Source organism: Ovis aries, chromosome 14 (assembly GCF_016772045.2).
Source record: "Ovis aries strain OAR_USU_Benz2616 breed Rambouillet chromosome 14, ARS-UI_Ramb_v3.0, whole genome shotgun sequence".
NCBI lineage: Eukaryota > Metazoa > Chordata > Mammalia > Artiodactyla > Bovidae > Ovis > Ovis aries.
This window is the reverse complement of record NC_056067.1, coordinates 14,762,833-14,788,094: the sequence shown is the minus strand read 5'-3', so window position 1 is coordinate 14,788,094 and position 25,262 is coordinate 14,762,833. Positions and strand designations below refer to the sequence as shown.

At 41.5% G+C, this 25,262-nt stretch overlaps 1 non-coding gene and 1 pseudogene across 1 annotated transcript; one reads left to right on the top strand and one right to left on the bottom strand.

The window, feature by feature from the left end:
• Positions 1 to 668: 668 nt before the first annotated feature.
• On the bottom strand, positions 669 to 2,141 carry LOC105613341 (branched-chain-amino-acid aminotransferase, mitochondrial-like; annotated as a pseudogene).
• A 10,695-nt stretch (positions 2,142 to 12,836) lies between these two features.
• LOC114118130 (small nucleolar RNA SNORA11) lies at positions 12,837 to 12,965 on the top strand. The gene has a single exon (XR_003591677.1). It is a non-coding gene; the product is annotated as a small nucleolar RNA SNORA11 (small nucleolar RNA).
• The last annotated feature ends 12,297 nt before the right edge of the window (positions 12,966 to 25,262 follow it).

Here is a 25,262-nt window from a genome sequence, read left to right as displayed (position 1 = left end):
GATGGTAGAAAACTCCTATTCCACCATTTTGTTGCTGTTACCCCTGTGGTTTATTCCACTGAATGGTTTTTGTATGTTGAATATCTGAGAATTAATCTGAGAATAAATCTTATCTGGGTCATGACATATAAACCTATCAATATGTTGCTAAATTTGGTTTGCTAGTATTTTGTGAAGGATGAAAGGAGTGAAGTGCAAGTGTTAGTAGCTTAGTTGTGTCCAACTCTTTGCAACTCCATGGACTGTAGCCCACCAGGCTCCTCTGTCCATAGAACCCTCCAGGCAAGAGAACTGGAGTGGGTAGTCATTCCCTTCTCCAGGGGATCTACCTGACCCAGGGATCAAACCCAGGTCTCAGATTCTTAACTATCTGAGCCACCAGGGAAGCTTTTTGGATTTTAATGTATCAGTGGAAGGAAGGAATGCAAGTGCAGCAGTTAAGACTGAAGAACAAAAATTTAAGTTGGAAAGTTGGAAGAACAGTTTCATGTATTGTTATTTCATATTCTAACAATAATTATCAGTGAAAGAGACTATGAACTTGACATTGCACATATGTGAAAAATTATAATTAAATATTATACAAATGTTATAGACCAGTTTGAATTGCACTTTCCCTCAAAAGAAAATCCCCATACAGGAAAATCGTGGATCTGGAAACAGTTTATTTCATTGAAAGACATTTTAAATTCTAACCATTACTCTCTTGGATAAATTGTCAGATCTAGCTATTCATTAGGATTGAATATGAATTTCTTTTCTTGTTCCTTGGCATTTTTTTTTTTTTCAAAACTGCAGCTAAAGGAAAAAAAATCAATGGCAGCCCTGGGGAGATCCGGCCTGAAAACAGAGATGCAGATTTGGGCTCAAGGTGTTTCCTAAATGTCTTGACCCAACAATCTTTGACCACACAGTACGGAGCAGAGGGCAGTACAGGTCCCCAAGGCCTGAACGGCAGGGCTAGAGGCTAAGATGCCTGGGTCAGGCTCTTATGACTTCGGGAGTGTAATGTAGGGGTGGCAGAGACCCAGTTTCCTCTGTCTTTTATTTCATATCACTTCAGGTGAATCATTGGTATGGAGGTGAAGGTCCAACTGGGGTGGCTGCTACAGGTTGGTGGTCGCTGGAGTGAGTGGCCCAGCATAGCCTGCAGCATTGCACCAGGAGCATCCTTTTGTGGGCTTTTGATGCATACTGGATAGCCTTCAGCTCCTTGTAGAAGCGCAGGATAAGTTCAGCCCCATTTTCCTTAGTGGGAATGTGGAAATGCTTGCCTTGGTGCAGGATTCAATGCACATGGCAGACCTGACGAGTAGTTCCTGAGCCATAGACTCCTCGAAACTGACAGTCCTCCAGCGCCCGCAAGAACACATTCATGGTGATCTTACACTCCACCACCCGGAATTCATCCCAGGTTTGAGCCAGGTCCAGCAGACTCTGTTGGACTAGCCAAGGCAGGATGACACGGTCCAGTGAAGGGGTCACCAGTTCCAGCGCCCTATTGTCGTGGGTCCAGAAGACGAAGATGTTCTTGGTGCCCACCTCGGTGAATTGGAGGTCAGACCCATAGCCAGAGGACCTGTTCGCAGCCCTTCTTTTGTGCCTCTTGCTGCACGAACACGGCGGGCGCTTAATTTTCCCTCAGCTTGCAGTCGCCCACCCCACCTACCCAGGCTCAGATGAAGGATGGATCCTCCAGGAGGGAGATAGGGCTCAAGGCATATCCAGGGAAGATTGCAGACACGTATCGAGGGCTCCCACGCCCTCAGGAACCCAGTCCTTGTCTTTCACCAGCCTGCGGATGCACTCCAACAACCCAGCTTTGTCAAAACTGCAGGCGGAGGTGCAGAGCTGAACACAGCCTGAGTTCCATGTTGAGCCAAGGTCGGAAGAGGCCTACGCGCTGGTCCTCCGCCTTTGAATGCCTTCAGGTCTTCGAAGAGCTGCAGGGAGTAGTGGAGAGCTGAGCGGGCGGAGAGCAGAGTGAGGTTTTGCAAGGGCTGGATTTGGGGCTGACTCCAGCCCTTCTCCCTGTTCCGTCCCACCATCAGCATGTGATTGGTGAACGCCTTCCTGAACAGCAGCGGCTGGCGGGGGTCAGGCTTTTTTTGAGGCTCCTATGTCATTTCCAGCAGCCCGTCAGCAGCCTTGAAGCTGGATGAGGCATACCGTCTGGGACCAAACAGAAGCCAAAGAACAGGGAGAAAATTTGGGGTCCAAATCTCTCTCCCTTCATCCGCTCTAAAGCCTCGTGCTCCTTTCTGAGGGGGCCTCTCCTCCTCCGAATATGATGTATGAAACTACATCATCACTTCATCTTGGATAAAGGGTAAGAATGAATCATGAATTTACTAAAATTGCTTTAAAATCTATTCTTCCATCACCATTAACATAGTTTAATGGTTTAAGATAATTTTCCTGCCACGAGAACCTAGAGACGGTTTCGACGTAAATTTTTCTCTACAAGTGGTGCTTTTATCAATCCAAACTCATTTAGGTAAGTGACTAAACAAGAAACAACCTTACTTGTCACATTGAAAACTTAAAATATTTATATACATTGTCTTCATTCAAAGTGTGCTTACAGGCATTAACATGTAGAATAGAAATTTCACTAATGCCTTTGCTTTCCTTAAAATCGTAGAACGGATATCAGTGCAATACCCATTGTGCGGCTGCTGCTGCTAAGTCGCTTCAGTCGTGTCCAACTCTGTGCGACCCCATAGACGGCAGCCCACCAGGCTCCCTCATCCCTGGGATTCTCTAGGCAAGAATACTGGAGTGGGTTGCCATTTCCTTCTCCAATGCACGAACGTGAAAAGTCAAAGTGAAGTCGCTCAGTCGTGTCCGACTCTTAGCGACCCCATGGACTGCAGCCTACCAGGCTCCTCTGCCTATGGGATTTTCCAGGCAAGAGTACTGGAGTAATACCCATTGTAATAAATGCTCATGGGCAAATTTTGTCAGAATGAAATTTACTTTCTTATTTTCTTAGTTATATTTGCTCCGATTGTTGAAATATAATTTTAAGTGTAATTTTATGACTGTCGAATCCCACATTTAAAAAATGAACTTGTATTTTGTATATATTTTTTCACTTCATTTTATGAGTAAATTTTTTTTTTCTTAAAAATGCATGATGAATTTAAAACAAACTGGTCTTTCATTGTGGGCTCTTAAGTAGTAACAGATCTAAATAGCTAGAAGGTGTTTGAGGGCAGACAAATCGCACATTATTCAAATTTGCCCGATAGTGGGCCTTAGGCAATTATTCATTAAACGAATGAATTTTTAATCCCCAATCCTGGGCCCAGGGCTTGAATGACATCTCTACTCCAATTTCTCAATGATTAGACTTGTGAGACAGAAGTTTATCAAACATCAGGATCTGTGCCAAGCACCTGCCTCTCCACCTGCTTTTCACTCTCCCTTCTTCCTCTCAGAGAGGGGGCGTGCTCAATACCACGACCCATTTGTTGGTCGAGACCGATGCCCTTCACTGCGGAGTCGCGGCCAAGCCACGCCCCCATGCCGGCCTAGAGGGGGCGTACCTATTGTTCCTCCTGAAGATCCAGGCCAAGTAATCTTGTGAGGAGCCGATCCCTGTGAATGCGAGCTGTTCCGCAGACCCTCAGAGGCGGCGCACGTCGCGCCTCGCCCCCTCGGCCCGCAGGCTCTGAGCGAGCTTGCGGACGCGCCCGCTCTCACCGGTCAGAGCCTGGGTCCGGCTATCCTGGACCTGGCGGGCTGAGGCTGGGCGGCTGAGGTACCAGGGGCGGAGCCCGAGCCTCTTCAGAGAAAAGCTTGTCTGCAACTTGAGCCAAGAAAGTGAAGATGGCCACCGAATCATGCCCCGAGTGCGACCAACAGGTGGACGCCGGGAGCCGGGCACGCGGGCCAGCGGGGCGGGTGCGCGCGGGCAGCGGCCGTTGCCCGTGGCCGTTGGCTGTGGAGAGGCCGCCTCGCCGGGGTCCCGGCGGCCGAGCGAGGGGGCCAGCCCTCGGGCTCTGTGGCCACCGCGGGAGCCCCGAACCGGCCCGGCCGAGCCGAGGGGTTGCCGCGGAAGCGCCCGGAGCCGCGGCCCGGCCGGGGTCCACCTGGCGGCGGTCAGACGGGCGAGTGTCGTGCCCTGGGGCTGGGCGTGAGAGGCGGCGTGAGTTTATCCTGAGCGGACGGGGCGACCTGTCCGGAGCCTCCTCAAGTCGCCTGGCCGGCTCCGGTGACAGCGGCAGGAGTGTGGGGCAGCGGCCCCAGTGGACGAGAACCGTCCCTCAGCCCCCTCCTGCCCCGATGTGCGAACTCCCAAGTCAGGGCTCCTGGCTCCCAAATCCCCCTCCTGCCACTCAGGGTTGCTTTGTTCCCATTTCAGATGTGGACGGTGGACCCCCCAACTGTCCCCCCCCCCCCCCGGCCACCTGGGCGGATGCTTAAATGTGACAGTAAGGCCTGCAAGTGTAATGATGCTTTCCTCTTAGACTTAAGTAATTGATGATCTATATGCTTTTAAATAATTTGCATAACATCAATAGTCATTAATTTGGTCTAGTTTTTAGTAGAACAGTTTAAAATAGTAAGTCCCCATTAAAGTCCTATTTTTCTGAGTTTTCTCCTCTTATAATGTTGCATATTCTTCTAACTTTTTAAGAGGTGAATTTGCCTTATGTGGTTTCTTGAACTTTCGATATCTGCTTTCTAAATTAAATTCATTAGGTCATGCAGTGGCTTTATGACTGTTGTTGATCTGGGGTTCAGACTGACATTTAAACTTGAAAGCTCTCAGCTATGACAGTAAACACTGCATGTGGTGAGGACAGCATCAGAATTGTGGTAAGGATCCTCGCAGCATTCCTGAGGCTTTCTCTGCTTCCCTAAATGACAGCCCAGGTGTAAAGAAGAAGAAGAAAAAAAGCTCGTGCCAGTGGTTGCAAGTTATCATGGCTTGGTAATTTCATGTTTCTTAGCCCACGAGCAAGGCCTTAACTACCAAGGTTTTCCAGAGAATGGAATGATTATACTGCATTTAGGGAAGCCCAAAGCTGTGGCTTCTCACCAGGAGCCTTCCAGTCCAGATGCCAACAAAGGGTCAGTTTTACTTTAAGCAGGATTGCTTAGTAACACTGCTGCCATTCCATCTTTATTGGGTTGACAGGGTTAGAGTGATAGAAAGGTAACCAAAAGTATTTTTCCTCATGATACAGTTTTGTTTACCCCTTACTAATGTGTCATACATAACCTAATGGAAAATTTTTTTACTGACTTCTATATGTATAAAATTTGATTATTCTTAACTAGAAAAAGTAATTCATTTCAAGCTCTCTCAATTAAAACCGTTTGTAAGACATCTTTTATGCCAAAATGCAGACCTTAATATATGTTTCTTTTAAAATTAATTCTTTTTTTACTTTCCCTCTGAGCAAGAGAAATTTACTGCTTCTATTTCTCTCAGCAGTGCTTTATTGTTTTCAATGTATAGATTTTGTACATATTTGTTAAGTTTATCATTGTGAATTTAATTTTTTTGGATGCTACTATAAGTGGAATTGTTTTAAAATTTTCATTTTATCAATGTTCATTAATTATATATAGAAATAAAATTTATTTTTTATTGAAAAATATAAAATTCACCATATAAACCATTTTAAAGTGTATATATACTTCAGTGGCATAATATATTCACAATATGGTATAACCATCACCACCATCTAGTTCTAGAATATTTTCATCATTTCAAAATGAGACCCTGTTTTCAATTAAGCACTCACTTCCTGATTCATGCTCCCTCTAGTCCCTAGTAACCACGAATTTGCTTTCTGTTTCTGTAGATTTGCCTATTATTGATGTTTCATATAAATGGAGTCATGCAATGTGTCCTTTGATATCTGACTTCTTTCATTTAGTTTATCGATATTGTACTATATATCAGTACTTTGTTCTTTTTTATGGCCAAATGACTTTCTATTGTGTGGATATATCACATTTTGTTAATCCATTTGGCAGTTGATGGACATTTTGGTGGTTTCCACCTTTTGCTTATTGTGAATAGTGCTGCTGTTAATATTCATGTCCAATTGTGTGTGTGTTTAATATATTCTTTTCAGGACATTACTACTCAATTTTTGTTTTTTGGCTGTACTGCGTGGCTTATAGGATCTCAATTCCCCAACCAGGGATTGAACCTGGACCATGGCAGTGAAAGTGCTGAATCCTAACCAGTAGCCTACCAGGGAACTCCCACAAGTTTTGTTTTAACATTTGTTTTCATTTATTATATTCCCATGAATGAAGCAGCATGATCATACTGTAATTCTGCATTTAACTTATTGAGGAACTGTCAAACTGTCATTCATAGGAGTTGTTGTATTTTATATTCCCACCAACATTATATGAAAGTTCTAGTTTTCCCACATGCTCACTCATACTTGTTATTTTTCATTTTTTAAAATAATTAGTGTAGTTTGACACCAAAAAAAAAAAAAAAGAGAGAGAGAGAGAGAAAATTGTCATGTTCAAAAAGCTTTAAGCTGCAGTGTTGGCTCTTTACAACCATAACCAAATCCAACAATGGAGAAAAATGGATACTATGATATCTTCCTAGTTCTGGACCTTCCCCTGAAATGTAATTTCCTAGAGCTTGTTATTAATTTAACAAATATTTATTACATACTTGCTTTGTGTCAGAGACTGTTCTAGTTCAGGAAATAAAACAGTGAATAAAGAGACAAATAGTCCTTTTTCCTTGGGGAGGTGGGATTAGAATCGTCATCCTAGTACATGTGAAATGGGATGTCATTGTGGTTTTGATTTGCATTTCCCTAATAATTAAGGACATTGAACATCTTTTCATGTGTTTCTTGATCATTTATATTTGTTCCTTGGAGAAATATCTATTCAGGTTCATTGCCCATTTAAAAAATTTAATTTTATTTTTGGCTGCACAGGCTTTTTTCTAGTTGCAGCAAATAGGGACTACTCTTTAGGAGTGGTGCTCAGGCTGCTCTTGAGATGGCTTCTTGTGGGGCACAAGCTCTAGGGTGTGTGGGCTTCAGTAGTTGTAGTACGTGGGTTCAGTAGTCATGATTCCCAGGCTCTGGAGCACAGGCTCAATAGTACTGGCACACAGGCTTAGTTGCTTTGCAGCATGTAGGCTTTTTCTGGATCAGGGATTCAACTTGTGTCTCCTGCATTGGCAGGCAGATTCTTTACCACTGAGCCACCAGGGAAGCCCTCATTGCCCATTTTTAATTGACTTGTCAATTGGGTTGTTTATTTGAGTTCTAAGTGGTTTTGTATATCCTGGATACTAGACCCTTCAGTTCAGTTCAAGTCAGTTGCTCAGTCATGTCTGACTCTTTGCAATCTCATGGACTGTAGCACGCCAGGCTTCCCTGTCCATCACCAACTCCTGGAGTTTGCTCAAACTCTTGTCTATCGAGTCAGTGATGCCATCCAACCATCTCATCCTCTATTGTCCCCTTCTCCTCCCGCCTTCTATCTTTCCCAGCATCAGGGTCTTTTCCAAAGAGTCAGTTCTTCGCATCAGGTGGCCAAAGTATCAGAGTTTCAGTTTCAACATCAGTCCTTCCAATGAACACTCAGGACTGATTTCCTTTAGGATGGGCTGGTTGGATCTCCTTGTAGTCCAAGGGACTCTCAAGTCTTCTCCAACACCACAGTTCAAAAGCATAAATTCTTCGGTGCTCAGCTTTCTTTATGGTTCAACTCTCACATGACTACTAGAAAAACCATAGCTTTGACTAGACGGATCTTTGTTGGCAAAGTAATGTCTCTGCTTTTTAATATGCTGTCTAGGTTGGTCATAGCTTTTCTTTCAAGGAACAAGTGTCTATGAATTTCATGGTTGCAGTCACCATCTGCTGTGAATTTAGAGCCCAAGAAAATAAAGTCTGTCTCTGTTTCCATTGTTTTCACATCTATTTCCCATGAAGTGATCGGACCCGATGCCATGATCTTCATGTTTTGATTGTTGAGTTTTAAGCGAGCTTTTTTACTCTCCTCTTTCACTTTCATCAAGAGGCTGTTTAGTTCCTCTTCACTTTCTGCCATAAGGGTGGTGTCATCTGCATATCTGAGGTTATTGATATTTCTCCCAGCAATCTTTTCGAGCTTGTGCTTCATCCAGCCCAGCATTTTGTATGATGTACTCTGCATATAAGCTAAATAGGCAGGGTGACAATATAGAGACTTACCGTACTCCTTTCATAATTTGGAACCAGTCTGTTCCATGTCTGGTTTTAACTGTTGCTTCTTGACCTGCACACAGGTTTATCAGGAAACAGGTAAGGTGATCTGGTATTGCCATCTCTTTAACAATTTTCCACAGTTTGTTGTGATCCACACAGTCTTTAGCATAGCAGTAGATGTTTTTCTGAATTCTCTTGCTTTTTCTATGATCCAACTGGTGTTGGCAATTTGATTTCTGGTTCCTCTGACTTTTCTAAATTCAGCTTGAACATCTGGAATTTCTTGGTTCGTGTACTGTTGAAACCTCACTTGAAGAATTTTGAGCATTACTTTGCTAGCATGTGAGATGAGTGCCTTATCAGACATATAATTTGCAAATACTTGCAAAAACTCGTTATGTGGGTTGTCTTTTTACTCTCTTGATGGTACCCTTTGATGCACAAACGGTTTTCATTTTGACGTAGTCCAATATGTGTATTTTTTCTTTCATTGCTTGTGCTTTTTGGTGCCAGAACCAAGAAACTATTGTCTGACCCAACATTATAAAGATTTAGCCTTTCTCTCATCTAAGAGTTTTGTAGTTTTTATTGTTATATGTATGTCCTTGATTCATTTTGAGTTAATTTTTGTATATGGTGTGAGGTAAGAGTTCAGCTTAATTCTGTTATATGTGCATATTTCACTGTTCTGGCACCTTTAGTTGAGACTAGTTTTTCTTCATTGTGTGGTCTTGGCACCATTGTTGAAAGTCAGTTGACGACAGATTAATGGGTTTATTTCTGGACTCTCAATTCCATTGAATTGCTGTTCTTACCGCCAGCATTACACTCTTTAGTTTTTCTTTCCTTACTGATACACAGGATTCTTTTAAAGACTTTTAAAAAATTGAAATATAGTTGATTTACAATGTTGTGTTAATTTCAGGTATACAGCAAAGTGATTCAGGTGTATGTGTGTGTATATTTATATATCTTTTTTCAGATTTTCCCATTATAGATTATTGCAAAATATTGAATATAGTTCCTGTGCTATACAGTAGCTCCTGGTTTTTTATTTTATATATAGTTACGTGTATCTGTTAACCACAAACTTCTAATTTTTCCCCCTTCCCTTTTTCGTATCTATCAGTTTATTTTCTACATCTGTGAGTTTGTTTCTGTTTTGTAAATAAGTTCATCTTGTATCATTTTTTTAAGATTCCACATATAAGTGGCATCATATAGTATTTGTCTTTCTCTGTCTGATTTACTCTACTTCATATGATAATTTTTAGGTCCATCCGTGTTGCTGATAATAGCACTATTCTATTCAATTTTAGAAGGAGTAATACCACATCTTTATCCATTCATCTATTAATGGACACTTAGGTTGCTTCCATGTCTTCACTATTGTAAATAGCACAGCTATAAACATAGGGGTACACGTATCTTTTCAAATTACAGTGTTGTTTGGATATGTAGGCCCAGGAATGGGATTGCTGGATCATATGGTAACTACAGATTTTGAGGAGCCTCCAGACTGTTTTCCATTATGTTTATGTTCCCACCGAAACTATAAGAGGGTTCACTTTTCTCCACATCCTCTCCAGCCTTTATTGTTTGTAGATTTTTTGATGATGGCCATTCTAACTGGTGTGAGGTGTTACCTCACTGTAGTTTTGATTTGCATTTCTCTAACGTTTAGCAATGCTGAGCATCTTTTCAGGTGCCTATTGGCCATCTGTGCTGGGGTCCAGCCCCGGTGGATCCAGGGAATTCGAAGCGGGGACAGAGTCGGAGTCTGGGAAAGGACTATTTAATTAGAAATATAAAGAGAGATTAGGAAAGAATAGTATAGTAGGAAAATTCAGTGGAGAAAAGAGGCTGAATAACTTGGTTTACGTGGAGAACTAATAAAACCTCAAGACAAGAGGTTTGCACCATCTGCGATAGGCCACCAGTGCCCGTTTGAATAGCGGAGGGTGCCCCGCCTTGGGCTCCTTCTCGCTTGGGTCTTAGAAGCCAGGGCAAGTAAGTAGACTTGGCGAGCCTCCATGCTACAGATGGGAATTCAGTCTGAAAAGGAGAGGGAGGGAGAGGGAGAAAGAGAGAGAGAGACATGGGGGGAGCCAGATTTCCAAGAAACCAGTTCGAGAAGCTGGTCTGAGAAACTGGTCCATCCTTTATTGTTCGGGAAAGCCTTTTATACTTTTGGTTGTACATAGAGATCAATGGATAATACAAAGTTATGCAGCATCAGCAGCCCTGACTCTTATCGAGACCAGGCTTTCTCTCTGCATACCTAGCTGTATACACAAGTCTTAGGTGATTTACATCATCTTCTGGCCAGAGGGCCAATTAACATTTTACAGCCCTTTTCTGATAAAAGTCCATCAACCAGAGAACTTATTTGCCTTAATAGTGTTGTTCTTCCAAAAGTCTGGTGCCACTCTCAGAAAGCACTAAATAAAGTTACATTCTTACATAGCAAGGACACAACAATTTATAACAAGGAAAGAGGAGTACAGTGATTTATAACGAAGAGAAAATTCATTAATTCAAAAGTCTAGTGTTGCTAACATCAAAACTACTATATTCCTATTTCTGCATCCCGTTTGCATTGATTAATATCCTCCCAGGTGCCTAAAAGATAAAGGATGTGGAGGCCTGGCAGCAAACATTAACTCAACAATGTAACCTTTCATCAGACTAATTCTTAGCTCTAAAAGGCTCTATATCTTTAAGATGTTTTAAGCTTCATGCCTCTCAAGGTTGGGGGGCTGTAAACAATCACAAGTTGTAAAAGTCTCCAACTGTCAGGCAAGTTAGAGAGCCATCAGAGGAATTTGAGCTGAAACATTCCTTTCATATGCAGTAGACCAGTTGGAGCTCTAAGTTAACTTTTTCCAGAGAAAGGTGGTTGGGGATAGCCCCCTGTAATGTCAGAAGAGTATAGTATAGCAGACAGTAAACAGACAGATTTTGGTTTCGGGGTAGATGCTCAGGCAGAGGACCCCTTGAGACCTGACTCGCCTTGACCGTCAGGTCTCTCCATATGGCCTTGTCATGGGTGGGATCTCCCATGCTGGCTCCCAGCACATCTGTATATCTTCTTTGGAGTAATATCTGTTTAGGTCTTCTGCCCATTTATTTGGAGAAGGTGATGACAGCCCACTCCAGTACTCTTGCCTGGAAAATCCCATGGGTGGAGGAGTCTAGTAGGCTGCAGTCCATGGGGTCGCAAAGAGTAGGACACGACTGAGCGACTTCACTTTCACTTTTCACTTTCATGCATTGGAGCAGGAAATGGCAACCCACTCCAAAAATCCAGGGGACAGGGGGAACCTGGTGGGCTGCCGTCTATGGGGTTGCACAGAGTCAGACACGACTGAAGTGACTTAGCAGCAGCAGCAGCCCACTTATTTACTGAATTGTTTGGTTTTTTTGATATTGAGCTGTAGGAGCTGTTTATGTATTCTGGAAATTAAGCCCTTGTCAGTCACATTATTTGCAAATATTTTCTCCCATTCCATAGGTTGTCTTTTCATTTTGTTTACAGTTTTCTGTACAAAAGCTTATATATTTGATTAGGTCCATTTGTTTACTTTTGCTTTTATTTCTATTGCCTTGGAAGACTGATCTAAGAAATGTCAGAGAATATTTTGCATATGTTCTCTTCTAGGAATTTTATGGTGTCATGTCTTATATTTAAGTCTTTAAGCCATTTTGAGTTTGTGTTTGTGAGGGAGTGTTCTAACTTCATTGATTTACGTGTGACTATCCTGCTTTCCCAACCCTACTTGCCGAAGAGACTGTCTTTTCTCCATTGTATATTCTTGTCTTCTTTTTCTAGAAATAATTTTTAAAGACTTTTTAAAAATTGAGGTGTAATTAAGGGGGGATGGGCAATATAGGGGTAGGATTTTAAGAACTACAAGCTGTCATGTATAAATAAGCTAAAAGGATATATTGTATAATGGGATATAGACAGTATTTTATAACTACTGTAAATGGAATATAACCTTTAAAATTTTTGTATCACTATATTATTATATACATGTAGCATATAACATTGTATATCAACTATAATTCAGTTTTAGAAATTAAGGTGTAATAGTGTATAATATACATAATTATGATTACATGTTGTTTAGTTGCTAGGTCATATCCAACTCTTTTGTGACCCTATGGACTATAGCCCGCCAGGCTCCTCTGTTCATGGGATTTCCAAGGCAAAAAGACTGTGGGTAGCCATTTCCTTCTCGGGATCTTCTTGACCCAGGGATTGAACACCTGTCTCCTGCATTGGCAGGCAGATTCTTTACCACTGAGCCACCAAGAAGTCCTATATATTACAAACATAATTATAAATTTAATATATAATTATGGAGAAAATAATTGCAAATGATATGACCGACAAAGGCTTAATTTCCAGAAAATATAAACAGCTTATCCAACTCAAGAACAAAAAAAGAAGCAACCTGATGAAAAATGGGGAGAAGACCTAAGTAGGTATTTTTCCAAGAAAGACATACAAATGGCCAATAGGCACATGAAAAAAATGCTCATAATCACTAATTATTAGAGAGATACAAATCAAAACTGTAATGAGGTACCACCTCACTTTGATCAGAATGGCCATCATTTAAAAGTCTGGGGGTGTGCTCAAAGTAGGGGGCCTGAAGAAATGGCTCCTTTGTTTACAACACACCCAACAGGAATCTGGGTTCACTGTAATAAGAGGCACAAAATTTGTGGCCTTCTATGAACAAGTATCCAACACATGTCCCCCTGTACCTCCATGTGGCTGCTGGGCAGGACCAATGGGACAGGGTTCAATATTTGAAGGAAGCTAAAATATTTAGTAGGTGAGTTTGCCACCTAGAGTCTATTTGGTCCATACATATGTAGGCCATGAGCGATCTTACAGACATAAAAGCTTTGCACCTCTCTGTTTATGGAAAAAGAAAGAAAAAAAGATAGATTCTATATGCCATTCTGGAAAAGACAAAACTATGGTGACAAAAAGATCAGTGCCAGGAGTTTGAGGGGAGTGAAGGGAAGATGAATACATAGATACAGAAGTTTCTATGAGCAGTGAAAATACTTTCAATGACATTATAATGATGGTTATATGTCATCAAACTTTTGTCCAAATCCATAGAATGTGGAACACTATTTGTTTCATTAAAGGGAAACCTAAAGGTGAATTGTGGACTTTGACTTTGGTGCTATGTGTCAATATAGTTCATCCTTGTTTTTATTTTTAAGGGTACTGCTCTGTTGATATTGGTTATGCATGTGAGGAGAGGGGTGATATGGGGAATTTACCTTCCTGTCACTTTTGTTGTAAACCTAAAACTTCTTTTTAAAAGCCTCAAAAAAGTTAACACTCAGGATAGAAGTTTTTGGCAAAACTTTTATTTCACTTTTATAAATATATGCATATTATATATATGTATGTGTTTGTTGGATTGTGATTTTTTTTAAAAAAACAGCAAAAAAGTTTCTAGGCCACTGTAGTTAAATTATACTGGCAAATAAAAGCACAAATTAACCTAAAAAAAAAAGTTTACAAGTAATAAATGTAAGAGAGGGTGTGGAGAAAAGGGAACACTGTTGTTTGGAATGTAAAGTGGTGCAGCCACTGTGGAAAACGGTGTAGAGGTTCCTCAAAAACTAAAAACAGAATTACCATATGATCCAGCAATCCCACTCTTGGGAATATAGCCAGATAAAATTATAATTTGAGAAGATACCTGAACCCCTATGTTTATAGTAGCACTATAAACATGGAAGCACCCTAAGTATCCATCAACAGATGAATGGATAAAGAAGATGTGGTGTATCTATACCATGGAATATTACTCATTCTATAAAAGTATGACATTTGCTGCAACATGGATGGATCTAGGGATTATCATACTAAGTGAAGTAAGTCAGAGAAATACAAATGCCATATGATATCACTTGTATGTGGAATCTAAAATACAACACAGATGAACATATCTGTGAAACAGAAACAGATTCACAGACATAGAGAACAGACTTATAGTTGCCAACAGGGGTTGTATGGGAGAAGGATTGGGAGTTTGGAATTAGCAGATGCAAACTGGTGTATATATAATGGATAAACAACAAGGTCTTCCTATATAGCACAGGGAGCTATATTCAATATCCTGTGATAAACCATAATAGAAAAGAATATGAAAAATAATATATATGTATAAATGAATTACTTTGCTGTACAGCAGAAATTAACATTCTGAATCAACTATAATAAATATTTTTTAAATTGATGTAATGCTATATTAGTTATATGTATTAGTAATAGCACTGGGTTAGTTTCTGGTGTATAATATAATGATTTGATATTTGTATATATTTTGAAATGAACACACAGTAAGACTTTATTTATAGCAGTTTTAGGTTCAACCAAGTTGAGAAGACAGTACAGAGATTTCTTACATACCCTTTGCCCTCCCACATTCATAGCCTCCTTCATGATCACATCTTCCACTAGACTGGTAAATCTGTTAAAATTAATGACTACATTGACACATCATTGCCACCTGAAGTCCAGAGTTTACGTTATGGTTCACTCTTGGTGTTGTACATTCTGTGTGTGAATAAATATATAATGACATGTACCTCCATTAAATATATAATAAATATATAATGACATGTACCAACATTACTGTGGAAAATTCTGAAAGAGATGGGAATACCAGACCACCTGACTTGCCTCTTGAGAAACCTATATGCAGGTCAGGAAGCAACAGTTAGAACTGGGCATGGAACAACAGACTGGTTCCAAATAGGAAAAGGAGTATGTCAAGGCTGTATATTGTCACCTGCTTATTTAACTTCTATGCAGAGTACAGAATGAGAAACACTGGACTGGAAGAAGCACAAGCTGGAATCAAGATTGCCAGGAGAAATATCAATAACCTCAGATATGCAGATGACACCACCCTTATGGCAGAAAGTGACGAGGAACTAAACAGCCTCTTGATGAAAGTGAAAGAGGAGAGTGAAAAAGTTGGCTTAAAGCTCAACATTCAGAAAACGAAGATCATGGCATCCACTCCCATCACTTCATGGGAAATAGATGGGGAAACAGTGGAAACAGTGTCAGACTTTATTTTGGGGGGCTCCAAAATCACTGCAGATGGTGACTGCAGCCATGGAATTAAAAGACACTTACTCCTTGGAAGGAGAGTTATGACCACCCCAGATAGCATATTGAAAAGCAGAGACATTACTTTGCCACCAAAGGTCCATCTAGTCAAGGCTATGGTTTTTCTAGTGGTCATGTACGGATGTGACAGTTGGACTGTAAAGAAAGCTGAGCACCGAAGAATTGATGCTTTTGAACTGTGGTGTTGGAGAAGACTCTTGAGAGTCCCTTGGACTGCAAGGAGGTCCAACCAGTCCATCCTAAAGGAGATCATTCCTGGGTGTTCATTGGAAAGACTGATGCTAAAGCTGAAACTCCAATACTTTGGCCACCTCATGTGAAGAGTTGACTCACTGGAAAAGATCCTGACGTTGGGAGGGATTGGGGGCAGGAGGAGAAGAGGACGACAGAGGATGAGATGGCTGGATGACATCACCGACTCGATGGACATGAGTTTGGGTAGACTCCAGGACAGGGAAGCCTGGCGTGCTGCAATTCATGGGGTCGCAAAGAGTTGGACACGACTGAGCGACTGAACTGAACTGAATTGAACCACCATTACAATATCACTGAATATTTTCACTGTCCTAAAAATCCTCTGTGCTTCGCCTGTTCATCCCTCCTTCCCTATGATCCCTGGGAACCACTGATGTGTTTACCATCTCCTTAGTTTTGCCTTTTCCAGAATGTCAGATAGTTGGAATCATACTGGGTGTAACCTTTCAGGTTGGCTTCTTTCACTTAGTAATATCTATTTAAGCTTCCTCCATGTCTTTTCAGGGCTGGATAGCTCTTTTTTTTGTTGTTTTTAAGAATAATATTCCATTTTCTGGAAGTTCCACAGTTTATCCATTTGCCTACTGAGGGACATCTTGGTTGTGTCCAAGTTTTGGCAACTATGAATTAAGCTGTTTTAAACATTGTGTTCAGGTTTCTGTGTGGATATAAGTTTTTTATTGTTTCAGGTGAATATCAGGAAGCATAATTTCTGGACTGTAAGATAAGAGTGTGTTTAGATGTGTAAGAAATTGCCGAACTGTCTTCTAACGTGGCTGTAGCATTTTGCATTCACACCAACAATGAATAAGTGTTCCCGTTGCTTTACATCCTTGTCAGCCTTTGGTGTTGTCAGTGTTCCAGATTCTGGCTATTCTAATAGATGTGTACTGGAGTCTTAGGAAACATTACTATGAAAAAAGCGAGACAAAATTCCAGCTGAGCTATTTAAAATCTTAAAAATGATGCCGTTAAAGCACTTCACTCAGTATGTCAGCAAATTTGGAAAACTCAGCAGTGGCCACAGGACTGGAAGAGATCAGTTTTCATTCCAGTCCCAAAGAAGGGCAATGCCAAAGAATGCTCAAACTACTGTACAATTGTGTTCACTTCACATGCTAGCAAGGTTATGCTCAGAATCCTTCCAGTTAGGTTTCAGCAGTACATGAACCAAGAACTTCCAAATGTACATGCTGGGCTTCAGAGAGGCAGAGAAACCAGAGATCAAATTGCCAACATTTGTTGGGTCATGGAGAAAGCAAGGGAGTTCCAAAAAATATCTACTTATGCTTCATTGACTATGCTAAAAACTTGGACCAAGTGAATCTCAACAAATTGTGGAAAATTCTTAGAGATTAGACTACCAGATCACTAACCTGTGTCCTGAGAAACTGTATGTGGGTCAAGAAGCAACTGGACATGGAACAACTGACTGGTTCAAAATTGGGAAAGGAATACAATGAGGCTCTATATTATCACCCTGCTTATTTAACTTACATGCAGAGTACACAATGCAAAATGCTGAACTGGATAAATCACAAGCTGGAATCATGATTACTGGGAGAAATATGAACAGCCTCATATTTAGGTGATACTACTCTAATGGCAGAAAGTGAAGAACTAAAGAGCATCTTGAGGGTGAAAGAGGAGAGTGAAAAAGCTGGATTAAAACTCAGCATTCAAAAACTAAGATCATGGTATCCAGTCCCATCACTTCATGGCAAATAGATGGGGAAAAAGTGGAAACAGTGACAGATACCATGTTCTTGGGGTCCAAAATCACTGTGAATGGTGGCTGCAGCCATGAAAGTAAGAAACACTTGCTCCATGTGTAAAGTTGTCTCTTGGGTTGTTGGAAGAGGGTGTTTGCTATGACTAGTGTGTTCTCTTGGTAAAAGTCTGTTAGCCTTTTCCCTGCTTCATTTTGCACTCCAAGGCCAAACTTGCCTGTTACTCCAGGTCTCTTGATTGCCTACTTTTGCACTCCAGTCTCCTACAGTGTAAAGTAGATCTTTTTTTGGTGAACTTCCTGATGTTCAAACTGGTTTTAGAAAAGGCAGAGGAACCAGAGATCGAATTGCCAACATCCACTGGATCATGGAAAAAGCAAGAGAGTTCCACAAAAACATCTATTTCTGCTTTATTGACTATGCCAAAGCCTTTGACTGTGTGTATCACAATAAACTGTGGAAAATTCTGAGAGAGATGGGAATACCAGACCACCTGACCTGCCTCTTGAGAAACCTATACGCAGGTCAGGAAGCAACAGTTAGAACTGGACATGGAACAACAGACTGGTTCCAGATAGGAAAAGGAGTCAATGTTGTATATTGCCACCCTGGCTATTTAACTTCTATGCAGAGTACATCATGACAAACGCTGGGCTGGAGGAAGCACAAGCTGGAATCAGGATTGCTGGGAGAAATATAATAACCTCAGATATGCAGATGACGCACCCTTATGGCAGAGAGTGAAGAGGAACTAAAAAGCCTCTTGATGAAAGTGAAGAAGGAGAGTGAAAAAGTTGGCTTAAAGCTCAACATTCAGAAAATGAAGATCATGGCATCCGGTCCCATCACTTCATGGGAAATAGATGGGGAAACAGTGGAAACAGTGGCTGACTTTATTTTTGGGGGCTCCAAAATCACTGCAGATGGTGATTGCAGCCATGAAATTAAAAGATGCCTACTCCTTGGAAGAAAAGTGATGACCAACCTAGATAGTATATTCAAAAGCAGAGACATTACTTTGCCGACTAAGGTCCATCTAGTCAAGGCTATGGTTTTCCAGTGGTCATATATGGATGTGAGAGTTGGACTGTGAAGAAGGCTGAGCACCAAAGAATGGATGCTTTTGAACTGTGGTGTTGGAGAAGACTCTTGAGAGTCCCTTGGACTGCAAGGAGATCCAACCAGTCCACTCTGAAGGAAATCAGCCCTGGGATTTCTTTAGAAGGAATGATGCTAAAGCTGAAACTTCAAAACTTTGGCCACCTCATGCGAAGAGTTGACTCATTGGAAAAGACTCTGATGCTGGGAGGGATTGGGGGCAGGAGGAGAAGAGGACAACAGAGGATGAGATGTCTGGATGGCATCACTGACTCAATGGACATGAGTCTGAGTGAACTCCGGGAGTTGGTGATGGACAGGGAGGCCTGGTGTGCTGGGATTCACGGGGTCGCAAAGAGTCAGACATGACTGAGCGACTGAACTGAACCGAACTGAACTAGAAGGTCTTGTAGGTCTTCACAGAACTGGTTAACTTCAGCTTCTTTAGCATCAGTGATTGGGGCATAGACTTGAATTACTGTGATGTTGAGTGGTTTGCCTTGGAAACAAACAGATCATTCTGTTGTTTTTGAGACTGCACCCAAGTACTACATTCTGGACTTTTTTTTTGCTTATGAGGGCTACTGCATTTCTTATATGGGATTCTTGCCCACAGTAGTAGATATAATGGCCATCTGAACTAAATTCACTCATTCCCATCCATTTTAGTTCATTGATAGGTCCTAAGATGTTAATGTTCTATCTTGCCTTCTCCTGCTTTACCACGTCCAATTTTCCTTGAATCATGGACCTAACATTTCAGGTTCCTATGCAATATTGTTTTTTACAGCATCAGACTTTACTTTCACCACCAGATACATCCATAGCTAAGTGTCTTTTCTGCTTTTGCCCAGCCACTTCGTTCTTTCTGAGCTGTTAGTAATTGCCCTCTGCTCTTCCTCAGTAGCTTGTTGGATACCTTCCAACCTGTGGGGCTCATCTTCCAGTGTCATGCCTTTTGCCTTTTCATACTATCTCTGGGGTTCTCCAGGCAAGAATACTGGAGTGGATTGCAATTTCCTTCTTGAGTGGACCATGTTTTGTCAGAACTCTTCACTATGACCCATCCATTTTGGGTCCCCTGCACAGCATGGCTCATAGCTTCATTGAATTATGCAAGTCCCTTTGCCATGATAAGGCTGCACGCCATGAAAGGGATTGACCCTCTTGGCAGTGTTCAAATAAGCATGATATCTTTCAGCTCTTTGAGATTTTGAAGGCAACACATTTCTCATTTATAAATTTTACTTAAGCCTATTTATGCTATTACTTACAGATACCTTGAATGGAGACCTTATAACAAAATGCTCTGAAATTTTGTCCAGCTTGAAATAAAACACGCAGTCCCCTTATGTCCTGGTGCTTGCATGGTTCACTGAACCCAAGGTAGATAAGGTGTGACTGGGGAAGCTGGAAGAAGACTCGAGGAGCTGTTGGGACTGCAGACATGTTTATTCTCTCTGGGCAACAGCAGCCAGAAGTCCTCAAATAGCACTGATATACTAAGAACAAAAGTGGCCCATGGTCAAGTGGGTGTGCAGGCACAGAGCTCCAGCTGCTACATAACCATGCAAGGTCAGCAATATTGTTTACAGAACACAAGGTAAGAGGGCGTGAGGGAGTGGGGCAGGAGAGCCTGACTGATGCCATGTTGTCTAGATATTTTCCCCACACCTTAGTTCCCCAAAGACCTCTTCACTGTAGAGGCTTTAGCAACCTCTTCCTTTGCTGCCTAAAGTCTCTCAGCTACCCATTATGGCCATAAATTATCTGGAAACTTTTGATGCAAGAAGCTGCCCTCCTTGATCCCATGCTATACACCATTAGTAGTAATTGCTGGCTACACACTGATTTTCCTGGAAAATCTGATAGGTCCTAAGACCATGACCCTTCCTCCTCAGCTGCCTATTATGCCTTAGGTCGTGGAAGTACTCAGTACATCATCAAGGCCTCCTTCCCAAAACAAAAACAGTATCTACAGTATAGTTAAACCTGAGCCTCTGGCACATTCCACCTACAGGAGAGATTGGTCTCCCTCGTCCTCAGTCCTTTGCTAGATGCCATAGTGCTGGAGGATGTCACGCTTCTATTGGACCTTTTAGATACTTGGGGAGCCCCTGAGGATCAACTGAGTGAACATTAAAAGGAGTTTGTACAGTTTTGGATGGCATCACAGTTGATGGAGCCCATGGGAAAGCTGTTGCTGTTAATTCCTTAAGCAGGATTTTCCTGATCAAGGGCAGGATCCGAGGGTTGGCACTACTGGCCAAACTTCACACAGTTGTCTTAGCACTATATGCTCTACTCAACAGTCAATTCTCTTTCACGTTTTTTCTGACTCTTGAGCCATGGCCAATAGTTGGTTGTCTGGTCCTGCCAGTGACAGCAACAACTCCTTACCCAAGGTTAATCCTTTAGGTAAAAAGAATTCTGGGAATCTCTTGCCTTACAAGACACCCAGTATTAACCAAACATTTCTGTGCACGTGCTAAAGCCACAATACAAGGCCTCATCAAGACAATCTTTATCCCTTTTGGAGTTCCAGATATTATCCATAGTGACCAAGGCACTCATTTCACTTCTCAAAATATACAATGCTGAGCTGCTGAACGTGGCATTCAGTGGAACTCTCATCTTTATTACTCTCAAGCTGCCAACCTCATACAGTGCCAAAATGGCTTAATTAAAGAAGTTCACATTAAATTAAGTGAAATGTCACCAGTTAAGTATGAGGAGTGAATTGTAATAAAATGCCTGACTCTGGTTTTGATACTTGATTGCTAACACATTTGAAGCCCTAGCACTTCTATCCATCTCTGTCCTATATCTGGGGAAGTTGATGAGAAAGCTCGATACTTTCTTCTTTAATGCTGACAGAAAGTTCAAGCCATGTAAGCCACAGCTGCTCACATACAGAAACCCTCCCCCCAGTCCTTTTCCCTAATTACAGTGAAAACAGGACCAATTTCTTTGCCTTGCTCTCTCAAACCATTTTAGACCTCCTTAGGAGCCTTCCCTGCTCTCCCCAAAAAGACACATTATGAAACCCTTTACATACCTTCCAGGTGCTGGATGGTATCATCAGGGTCAACGTCTGAAGCAAATTTTGGATAGTAGGTCCTTTCATCTCTGTAGGCTGAGCACAGTGGTAGAGGATTTTTTTCAACAAGTGGTGGTGTAGCAATTGGATAGAACATGCAAAAACTAAAAAAAAAAAAACCTTTTTCCCCACTTGTTTTTGTTGTGGTGAGATACATATGACATAAAATTTATCATCTTAACCATTTTAATTAAAACTGTACATTTTAAGTTAAATTTTAAACTATGAAGCTTCTAGAATAATGTTTATTAACATAAGTTAGGCAAACGTTTGTTAGTTACACACCAAAAGCATGATCCATAAAAGAAAAATTGATAAAATGATAAATTTGACTTCATAAAAATTAAAACTCCTGCTTTCTGAAAGACACTGATAGAGGACTTGTATCCAAAATAAAGGACTCTCAAAGCTCAATAATAAGAACATCTAATTAAAACATGGGCAAAATTTTAAATAGATGTTATACCAAAGTAGACATAGAGATGGCAATAAGCACATGAAAAAAATGTTCAACATAATTAGTCATGTGGGATATGCATATTACCATAATGAAATGCCACTACCCTACTAGAATAGCTGAAATTAAAAACAACCTACCAAGTGTTGCTGAGGATGTTGAAGAACTGAAACTCTCATACAGTGCTGGTGGTGATGTAAGGTGGTACACTTTGGAAAGTAGTTTGGCAGTTTTCTTAGAAAGTTAAATACTTACTATATAATCCAGGAGTAGGAAATGGCAACCCATTCCAGTATCCTTGCCTGGAAAATTCCATGGACAGAGGAGGTGTGCTCCAGTATCCTTGCCTGGAAAATTCCATGGACAGAGGAGCCTGGCAGGCTACAGCCCTGGTGTCGCAAAGAGTTGGACACGACTGAGTGACCGAGCACATGTATAACCCAACCACTAGGCATGTATTCAAGAGGAAAGAAAGTATGTCTGTACAAAGACATGTATCTGCTGTATTCATAGCAGCTTTATTTATAATAGCTAAAAACCGGAAATAGTCTATATGTACATCAGCAAGTTGATGGATAAACAGATGATGATATATCTTTACATGGAATAGTATTTACCAATGAACTTATTACATGGAACAGTATGGACAAATCTCAGAATAGTTATGCTGGGTGAAAGAAGCTAAACAAAAAATAGGGCATGTACTTATGATTCCATGTATATATAACTTTAGAAAATTCAAACTAATCTATAGTGACAGAAAGCTAGTCAGTAGTTACCTGGGGATGTCCTGAGGTGACAATGTATGATAAAAAGTAGAGCTAGTGAATTAACCAATTTATAAATATCTTTGTTATAGCTGATTTTAAAAAACAGCCTCTTGGACATGGAATTGTTAAACCGTATCTAAGAAATGTATGTCAGGACTTGTTCATTTAGTTTGGCAGCAGAGGGGCAGAAGGAAGTATAAAGGGAGAGATGTATGTGGCTGTGTTCATGTCTGTATTTTAATGAAAACCACTGTTGTGTGTGCATCTCTTGGCTGTACTGTAGGAATGCATTTTTAAGTAATTCAGTGGAAACACCTGTTTGCTAATACTTGAATAATTTAGATTGGATAATGGAGCATCTTAGAAGCATTATACTTTATGTACTCTGTTGCTTTATGTCTCATTTTTAACTGAACATTCAGGGAATGCAGTATGTTAATAACGAATCTGCCAATATCTTTATCTAGAGGCCTGTTGTCATTTTTGTCTTTTCTGAAATTTTTGTCACCAGAAGCCAGGAAATGAAGGATTACGATTTTTTCCTTCCAGGTTGACTTTGTGTAGTGTAATCTTGGTTATCAAAATACTCATAGCTTTGGGACTTTGAAATGATAAATATTCATGACGTGTGAAACAGCATGATACATGACTATAGGATCTTAATTACTTAAAAATGGATGCTTAGTAGTGAAAATACACAATGAGACCTGGAAGAACACGTCAAATGGTAAACTGCTTGTGACTATGAATGACTTTGTTTTTTGCTTCTTGTGTTTTTTGATTTCCTATTATCCACATGTTACTTTTAAGAAATAAATGTTATTTTAAAACTTTTTAAAAAGGGAAGGGCAGGAGGGGAGGTTATAAAGGGACATGAGGAAGCTTTTGGGGGATGATAGATAGATTCACTGTCTTGACTGTGATGGCTTCATGGGCATATACACATGTCAAAACATATCAAACTGTACATTTTAAATGTATGTATTTTATTGTATATTTGTTATACCTTAGTGAAGTTGTTTAAGTGATAGGGGGTTTTTTTTTGTATTTTTTTTTTTTCACTTAAAAAATGTGTAAAAATCGAGGCTGGCAGGAAGACTGTGGAGCAGCTGGGGTCTCGCCTGACTTCCAGGACTGCCTCCATCATCATTCAACACTCTCATCTTGAACTGTAAACTCTTTCCTGGAAGAAGATCAAGTTTTCAGAGAGAACAAGATGGCAGAAGAGTAGGCGGACGTGGAGTACATCTCTCTCCACAGATACATCAGGAATATACCTTCAGACATAGAAGTGGATGCCGAACACCAGCTGAGAGAGGACAGGAGTACCTGACCAGTGGAAAAGAACCACGCAAAACTCAGTAGGATGAAGGAACTAGGGGGAAAAATAGGAGTGTTAGTAGGACTTGACCTGCCCTCAGTGGGTGGGGAGACTGAAGCAGGGGTCCAATCCCCACATCGGGGCAATTGTCTGAGTCAGAGAAGAAACATTTAAGGCTGAGAGTGCCACAGCTGATCTGTGGCAGCCTAAATTGAGAATCAGACAGTCCTTGCTGCAGCCATAGATACCCCAGACAGGAACGCTGGTCCCCTGGAAGGCGCAGCAGCTAGGAGCTGGAGTTTAGGGATTGTGGAGCAATCCCAGGGTGAGGGCTGCTGTTGACCGTGGAGAGACAGGTTGAGGGGATGTGAGGGAGGAGATCCTGGTGGGAAATGCCAGTGGAGGAAAGCCAGGCAGCCATGGAAGCAAGGCAGTACTGCTGAGTCACTGTAGGGGGTGGCACCATCACCACAGCCTCTCTCTCCCTGCATGCCAGCATCAGTAGCTGAACAGTAGAGAAGCTGGCCTGTCAAACACCTGATACACTGAACTACAGAGTAGAACCCCACCTAGGGTGTCCCTTTAAGAGCCTGACATACCTGTCTAAAGAGTGGGACCCCAGCCAGGGGGACCCCCTCTATGTGCCTGATGCCCCGAATGACAGAGAAGGACCCCAGGCAAGGGAACCCTCTAAATGCCTGAACAGGCGGAGCTACGGAGAAAGACTGGCAAAGAGGCCTTCTGGTCGCCAGCTAAAAGAGGCTCGAAAAAAGGCTCTGATAGGGCCATAACTCCTGCAGCAGACGCAGTCCGTGTCCCTGCACACTTGGTGCCGCCAGGGTCCCCACAAGCCAAGCAGCTGCGCCACCTCCACACTCAACTCTCACTGGGGCAGAGCTGCCACAGGCAAAAAAAAGTCTTTTGTCTAGGCACACAGGGTCGCTTCATTTGTGTCTGACTCTTTGCAACCCTGTAGACTGTGGCCTGCCAGGCTTCTGTGTCAAAAAGCGGTTTCCCCAGGCAGGAATACTGGAGTATATTGGCCAATACTGGTTGCCATATCCTTACAGAGCACTATATTTCCTGCTGCCTTAGCTGCCAACCCCTCTGAGTGTCTGGTACTGCCAGAACCCCTGTGACCCAAGCAACT